We start from the raw sequence: 7,948 nt of genomic DNA, 5'->3' as shown, positions 1-7,948 counted from the left end.
AATCAGATTGCTTTTTTCTTGTTGAGTTGTATGCATTATTTATATATTTTGGGTATTAGCTTATTACCGGAAATATCATTTGTAAATATTTCTCCCACTTAGCTGTTTGTCTTTTTGTTTTGTCAATAGTTTTGTCTGCTGTACACAAAGAAGCTTTTTAGTTTGATGTCATCCCATTCATGTATTCTTTGCTTTTCTTTCCCTTGCCTTTGGAGTCAAGTTCATATGGTATTTGTCCCTCACCCCCTGGCTTATTTCACTTAGCATAATGCTCTCCAGCTCCATCCATAAGATTAATAATGTCCATAAGATTAGTGCCTATGTTTTCTTCTATTTTATAATTTCATGTCTTAAATTCAGGGATGAAATAGAGACAAGTGTACTTGGACAATAATAAAAAAAGAGCAAGGGAAAAATTAATTAAAAATTCAAAAATTTATCTATTTTGAGTTAATTTTGTGTATGGTGTAAGATAGTTGTGTACCTTTATTCTTTTGCATTTAGCTGTTCAGTTTTCCCAACACCATTTATTGACTTTCTTTTCTCCATTGTGTATTCTTGGCTCCTTTATTGAAAATTAGTTGCCCACATATGTGTGGGTTTATTTCCGGGCTCTCAATTGTGTTCTATTGGTCAGTGTGTCTAGTTTTCTAACAATATCATACTTTCTTGATTACTATAGCTTTGTAGTACAGTTTGAAGTCAAGGAATGTGATACCTCTAGCTTTGTTCTTTTATTCCTCAGGATTGCTCTGGCAACCTTTTGTGGTTCCATACAAATCTAAAGTTTTTTTTGTTCTATTTCTCTGAAAAATGTCCTTGGGATATTTGATGGGGATTGTATTAAATCAATGGATTGCTTCAGATAAAATGAACATTTTAACAATATTGATTCTTCCAATACATACACATAGAGTATATTTCCATTTCTTTGTATCTTGAATTTTTTTCAAAAGTGTCTTTTAGTTTTCAGTGTACAGGTCCTTCACTTATTTTATTAAGCTTATTCCTAGGTATTTTATTCTTTTGTTGTGATTGAAAATGGGGTCATTTTCTTTGTTTCTCATTCTGATAGTTTGTTGTCAATGTATAGTAACATAAAAGATTTCTGTAAATTGATTTGTACTCTAAAACTTTATGACATTTGTTTATTGTTTCTAGTAGTTTTTGGTTGGAGTATTTAAGGTTTTCTATATATAAAAGCACGTCACCTTAAAAAAGGGACAGTTTAATTTGTGTGTTAATTTTTTGTATTGATTTGTAAATGTTCTTCCAGTCTAAAATATTAACTTCTATGTTACAAAATTTATCCACATTTTCCTTTCCCTTTTAGATTTATTTAACCTGATTTAAAATGTGCAGTTATCTGTACTATAAATTTTGTAAAACATGTTATACTTCTTTTAAAGATTCTGTACTTTTGTAAAATGTGCTTAGATAGCTTTCAAACTCTGAATTCAAATGACATTGATCTAATAGTTTTTTTAGTAAAAATTTCCCAAATAATGAACTAAATTTATGGAACAATCTACATGTTACTAATGTTTGGGGATGGAAATACGGGGTTGCTTACAAATGCGTGGGTAACTGGATGTAAAAATGGAACTATTCTTTTTTTCTAAAATGAGCTTTTATATCATGTATACAGGACTTTTTAAAAAGACTTTATTTTATTTATTTTTAGAAAGAGGGAAAGGAAGGGAGAGAGGAAGAGAAGCATCAATGTGTTCTTGCCTCTCATGTGCCCCCCATTGGGGACTTGGCCCACAACCCAGGGATGTGCCTTGATTAGGAATTGAACTGGTGACTCTTTGGTTCACAGGCCAGCACTCAATCCACTGAGCCACACCAGTGGAGGCATGTATCATGTATAGAGGACTTTTAATGGTGCTATCTTGAACTTGATTGCATTATCACTTAGCTCTTCACTTAATTGTACATAAGTGTTAAAGTTGATAAAGTTAGAAAAGTTAGGAATTGGAGGATTTCTTCAGAGTTTTGTCAGTGTGCAAAGGGGTAAGTAGGAATAATGGCTGGTGCACAGTGTGTGATACTATATATGAGTAATTATTCCTGTTGTTTTCTTAAGAGTTGGACCTTGGTAGGCAATACATTTTTTTTTTTACTTTAAGCTCGGTGGGACAATCTCCAACTATACTACTCAAAATGCTTGATAAGCATCCTATGTCACTTGAAGGAACAGAGGGTACTGACAACTGTTTGATACCTGAGAAATCTAAATGGTGAAATATTGGCAGAAGAGACTATGCCAGAAGAGTTGAGATATGCAAATTGGGAAATAACTGCACTCCTGAAAAAATAAAATAGAAAGTCTATATGTTAGTGGACAAGATATGAAACATGTATGAGAAAAACCCACAAACACAAGGACCTCCAATGCCAATTTAATATAGTATCATTCATATGATATATCCTGCACCCTTACCTCTTTACTGTTCAAAGACTTAAGCACTTAGTACCAGAGTTAATAAGTTGTGAGAGAAAATTTTGGAGCTCAAAACATTAGAATGAGGGAAAACCAATAATATGTCCGCATTGGTCAAACTAAGCCAACTTGTTTTAAACAATCCCTAAAACTCAGTTGATTAATACAATCAAACTTTGTTTCTCAATAACACAAAGTCTGATGAAGATGTTTTTGGTTTGGGTGTTCTGGTCCCCTCTCCTTCAGGAAGGTATCTTAAAGATTAAGTTCCTTCAACCTTATTGTTCTGCCATCTGAAATCCCTTTGTTTACAGGCTTGGAAATGGCATATATCACTTGTACCTGCATTTCAATGGCTTCCAGTCAGATGATTGCACCCATATAAAAAAAGGGTAGTGATTGAATAACAATAAAAATTTTTTAAAAATTAAAAAAAATAAAAAAATACTTTAAAAAAGGGTAGTGATAAATGAAGTTTACTAAGGGCAAAGGAGTACATTGAAATGATTTGTGAACATATGGCATCATCACTACAGGAACTTTCTTTTCCACTGCAGCTACTATTTGGTAGAGGGGAGAACATTCAGGTTTAAAGTAATTTTGGAGTTTAGAAAATTACATTTAACTAAACATATAAATTAAATGAGACTTTTGATGAGAGGAACTAAGGTGATCAGAGGACTTAACCTTGGGGAGTGACCCCAAAATGTTTGACTCATCCTCTTGAGATTTTAAGTACAGGGCAGAGAAAATATCAAAATCATTATATTAAATAATAATAATAATATTAATAAAATAATATTAAATAGAATAATATTGTTTTCTTTTACAGCCATTGAGTCCTGCTCTTTCAAACACTGTGTGTATGTCTTTCTAGTGATCACCCTGTACCACTATCACACTGTTCTAAATGCTTGCCTTGTCTTGTTACTACATTTTAATAGGTGACAGTGAACATTCTCCATCATAAAGACATTTTTATAAAAATGTCTATAACTACTCTCACTTGTCCTTTTACACACAGTTTAGAATATACTTTTTGTTTTAAAAATGCCATTGAATTTTTATTAAAATCACATTTATTCATGTATTAAGTTGGAAATAACTGGCATTTTCTATAATAATTATTTCAATTTTATATAGGCATTTTTAATCAAGTTTTTTGTTGTTCAGTTAATATTTTCTTCATTTAGTACTGAACATTTTTAATTAAATAAATTCTTAGATATTTTAAATTATTAATGTAAATAGTATTTACAGGATAGTATTTAGTTTCAGCTGTTCTCTGAACTATAGGAATGGTATCTGTATATTTATTATACAATCACCATTTTTGTGTTAATTTTTTCAGTTCATTTTCTGTTTTTTTTATTCTAAATAATGAATGCTTCATTAGTTTTTTTTTCTCATAGATCTTTAAAAGAATACTATTTCAACTTGTAGTTTTAGGACTTGTTCATATGCTTACTTAAACTTTTAGTATTACTTTATGGTTTTATTGTACTGTAGTGAAAATATGTGACCTCAAAATATCTGCTTCCTAAGTTTTTGTATACTTTATTTTCAACTTATAACATAATTAGTTTTTGGAACTACTTTATGAAAACTTAACCAAAAGAAGGTAATTCTTGAAAGATTGTTATTGGAGTGGAAACATAGATTTTAGATCTTCCTGAATCCTAGCATGAAAACAAACAACAAAAAAACCCAAATACCAATATAGAACATCCATGGGTGATATTACAAGTAAACTGTGTGAAAATCTTTTCCCTCTAATTCTGAAGTTCAGGTTGTTAAGAGAAAAACCACCAACAAACTTGAAAACTTAATATTATCAGTAATATGTAGGAAGCAGTAGAAAGAAACAGAATGTCTTCCAACAAACTTGGAATAGAAAAATTCAAGCACAGCCAAGAGAGACATTAGCTGAGTATTCTAGTGGGCTATTTTGAAAATAGAAGTATTAATTGCCAGGAATTTTTGCCTACTCAAATAATGGTTATGTGCAAGAATCCTATGGTAATTTCTGAGGAGCAACAACAATCTAATCCCCTATACTCTTAGGCCAATGAACAAAATAGAAAAAGAGGAATGGGTACATGGAACACAATGACAGCTGTCCGAGGGGAGGTTGGAGGGGACACTAAATGAAAGAAGTGGAGAGATTAATCAAAGAGCATATATGCATAACCCATGGACACAGATAACAGTATGGTGAGGACTAGAGGGAGAGAAGGGAAGGGGTTGGGTGGAGGTGGACAAGTGGGAGAAATAGGAGGAAATCTGTAATAGTGTCAACAATATAAACAAACAAAAAAACAAACAAATAAATAAAATAAACAGGTCTGCCACATCTCCCTTCCATGGACGGCTATCTACTGAGGAAAAACGGCTGGAAATGAAACTAAAATTCATCCAGAAAATCACAACAAAGACAAAGAAAATAGAAGGTCCAGATAAAATGGAAGAGAGGAACAAAGGCAGTCAGTGTTTCAATAGAAGTATACATGTTTTTAACACTTCACAAAATCAACAAAAGCATTGTTTTTGCAGTGTTGGAAAAACTATTGTCAACCATGTTTCCTTCTATAGGTTTAGGAAAACTGTATTTAAATAAGAAACAGTAAAGTCATAATATCAAATACTATACAAAATTTTTACTTAATAAAATAGAAAAATAATCTCATATTTATATAATGTCCCCATTTTCTGGATGATGTAGACCCCAGGCATCTATATCAAAAGGAAGCGCAGAAATAAGGGTCTTGTTACATTCTTGCAGGTGGGTTATATTTTTCGAGGTTAATCTTTGATATATGACTCACATGATAATGGTGTATGATCGTCTATCAGTATCTTAACACTTATTTTAATGGTAGTATACAATGCATCTTTCAAGGGCTATTGCACACTAAAAGAAGTAACACTTTAGATTAGTTATTTAAGGCACAGGAGAAGTAGAATTTTTTTTAATTATGCAAAGGTTTTTAATGAAATTCATCCAGTCAACTAGTCAGTTTCCATCTTCCTTAATGTCAATTCTTATAAACTAATCAAAAGTTATATGTTTAACAAATGGGTTCAAGATCCACTGAAGCTCTCTTTTGGAAAAAAAATAAATAGGTTAGAAACTGTTTCTAAGTTTTCTTTTCTATTTTAATTTTTTATTGTTATTCAATTATAGTTGTGTGCCTTTTCTCCCCATCCTTCCACCCCACCCCAGCCAAACCCCCCTCCCTCCCCAACCTCCACCCTCCCCCTTGATTTTGTCCATTTGTCCTTTATAGTACTTCCTGTAATCCCCTCTCCTCACTGTCCCCTCCCTACTCCCCCCTGTCCATTGTTAGATTGTTCTTAACTTCAATGTCTCTGGTTATATTTTGTTTCCTTTTTTTTTCCTATTTATTATGTTCCAGTTAAAGGTGAGATCATATGGTATTTGTCCCTCACCATCTGGCTTATTTCACTTAACATAATGCTCTCCAGTTCCATCCATGCTGTTGCAAAGGGAACCCTGAAACACCAATCCAAAAGAACCTGTGCACCCCAATGTTCATAGCAGCACAATTTACGATAGCCAAGTACTGGAAGCAACCTAAGTGCCCATCGGCAAACAAGTGGATCCGAAAACTATGGTATATTTACACAATGGAATTCTATGCAGCAGAGAGAAAGAAAGGAGGAGAAGTAGAATTTAAGCTCATGGTTTTGTATGAAAGGAGAGAAGGTTAAAGCTCCCCTTGACAAGGATGAAAGAGGCCCTTCAACCTAAGAACATGCACACAGTTAAGGCATTGACAACTACTTCAAGTCATCTAACCATTATTTTAGAGATGCTAAACAAACTGCTTTAAGGAAAAGAGATACAAAGAGAGAGGAACACAGGTACAAAGAGAAAAATAGCAATAAATAAGTACCTATCAAAATAACCTTTTTTAAATTATATTTTATTGATTATGCTATTATATTTTTCCGAATTTTCCCCCTTTATCTCCCTTCCACCCTGCAACCCCCAACCCTCCAGCTTTCTTCCCCTTAGTTCAAGTCCACGGGTTGTACACATAAGTTCTTTGTGTTCTGTATCCTATACCATTTTTGACCTCTCCCCATCTATTTAATGCCTACCAATTATGCTTCTTCCCTGTACCTTTCCCTCCTATTCCTCCCCTCCCCCTCTCCACTGCAAACCCTCCATGTGATATCCATTTCTCTGATTCTGTTCCTGTTCTAGTTGTTTGCTTAGTTTTTGTTGTTTTCTTTCTTTTATTTTTTTAGGATCATTGTTGATAGCTGTGAGTTTGTTGTCATTTTACTGTTCATGTTTTTCATCTTCCTTTTCTTAGATAAGTCCCTTTAACATTTCATATCATAATGGCTTCATGATGATGAACTCCTTTAACTTGACCTTATCTGAGAAGCACTTTATCTGCTCTTCTATTCTAAATAATAGCTTTGCTGGATAGAGTAATCTTGGATGTAGATCCTTGCCTTTCATGACTTTGACTACTTCTTTCTAGTCCCTTCTTGCCTGCAAGCTTTCTTTCGAGAAATCAGCTGATAGCCTTATGGGCAGTCCTTTATAGGTAACTCTTTCCTTTCCACTTGCTGCTTTTAAGATTATATTTTTGTCATTAATCTTGGGTAACTTAATGATGATGTGCCTTGGTGTGTCCAACTTCTTTGGGACTCTATGGGCTTCCTGGACTTCCTGGAAGTGTATTTCTTTTGCCAGATTGGGGAAGTTTTCTTTCATTATTTGTTCAAATAAGTGAACAAATTTTCAATTTCCTGCTGTTGTTCTTCTCCTTCTGGCACCCTTATAATTAGGATATTGGAAAGTCTCAGGTTGTCCCAGAGGTTTGTACGACTCTCTTCACTTTTTTAAATTCTTGTTTCTTCATTATGTTCCAGTTGTATTATTATGTCTTCCTTTTGTTCCAAATCATTGATTTGAGTCCTGGTTTCTTTCCTGTCACTGTTGCTTTCCTGAATGTTTTGCTCTATTTCATTTTGGGTATCTTTCATTTGTTCTTTCATTTGGTGACCAAGCTCAATCAGTTCTGTGAGCATTTTGATTACCAGGGCTTTAAATTCTCCATCAGATAGGTTGGCAATCTCCTCATCACTTAGTTCTGAAGTTTTGCTCTGTTCTTTCATTTGGGCCATATTCTTTGTCTTGGCACAGCTGACAACCTGTAAGGGGGCGGAGCCTTAGGTATTCACCTGGGTAGGGTTACCCTCTTTGCTGTGCTGTGGCTCTGCCAGTGGAGGAGGGGCCAGAAAGGGAACAATGCAACTCATTTGCTTGTCTCTAGCACAGTTTTTGAAGGACTCTCTTGTGAGACTGAGAGTTTCTCCCACTGTGGTAACTGCCATAGTCCAGAGCCACCTCTGAGTCTCAGCTTCCCCTAAGTCAGCCCCTCTTGTGCAGTCTGCTGCCTTGCCACAACCATCCCCACCCCACAGTCCACTGCCTCACCTCAATTTCTCTCTGTCCATTGC

General features: G+C 34.2%; 1 non-coding gene across 1 annotated transcript; it reads left to right on the top strand.

The window, feature by feature from the left end:
- The first annotated feature begins 6,151 nt into the window (after window positions 1–6,151).
- On the top strand, window positions 6,152–6,277 carry LOC112321384 (U6atac minor spliceosomal RNA). Its single transcript, XR_002976529.1, has one exon. It is a non-coding gene; the product is annotated as a U6atac minor spliceosomal RNA (small nuclear RNA).
- The last annotated feature ends 1,671 nt before the right edge of the window (window positions 6,278–7,948 follow it).

This window comes from Desmodus rotundus, chromosome X, assembly GCF_022682495.2.
Source record: "Desmodus rotundus isolate HL8 chromosome X, HLdesRot8A.1, whole genome shotgun sequence".
Taxonomy (NCBI): domain Eukaryota; kingdom Metazoa; phylum Chordata; class Mammalia; order Chiroptera; family Phyllostomidae; genus Desmodus; species Desmodus rotundus.
Note: the sequence above shows the minus strand (reverse complement) of the source record. Positions and strands in the feature narration are given on the sequence as shown.